Raw genomic sequence first — 335 nt, 5'->3', positions numbered from 1 at the left:
CTCTCTTCCTTCCTGAGGGGCCGCCGACCGCCCTCAGAGTGTGCCAAGGACGGACAGTCGTAAGCCTGTATTCCTTCCCTCTCTCCCTCCCTCCCTCCCTCCCTCCCTCCCTCAGATGTCGATCATGGCGGAGGAGTCGGCCGTGGCATCTCTTTGCATCGGTCTCTCCACGCCGGAGATGCCCCTGAACACATTGGTGGGGTCATGGAAGTACAGCATTGGCCTATGCAGTACCGGGCAGGTGGGGGAATGCAAGGATCGGGGGCGGTGGCGTGGGAAGGATTGGCGGGGGGTGGAATGAACAAAAGAAATTTGAAAATTTGACGGTTTGGATG

The sequence above is a fragment of the Nannochloropsis gaditana genome (assembly GCF_000240725.1).
Source record: "Nannochloropsis gaditana CCMP526 unplaced genomic scaffold scaffold089, whole genome shotgun sequence".
Lineage (NCBI taxonomy): Eukaryota > Eustigmatophyceae > Eustigmatales > Monodopsidaceae > Microchloropsis > Microchloropsis gaditana.
Note: the sequence above shows the minus strand (reverse complement) of the source record.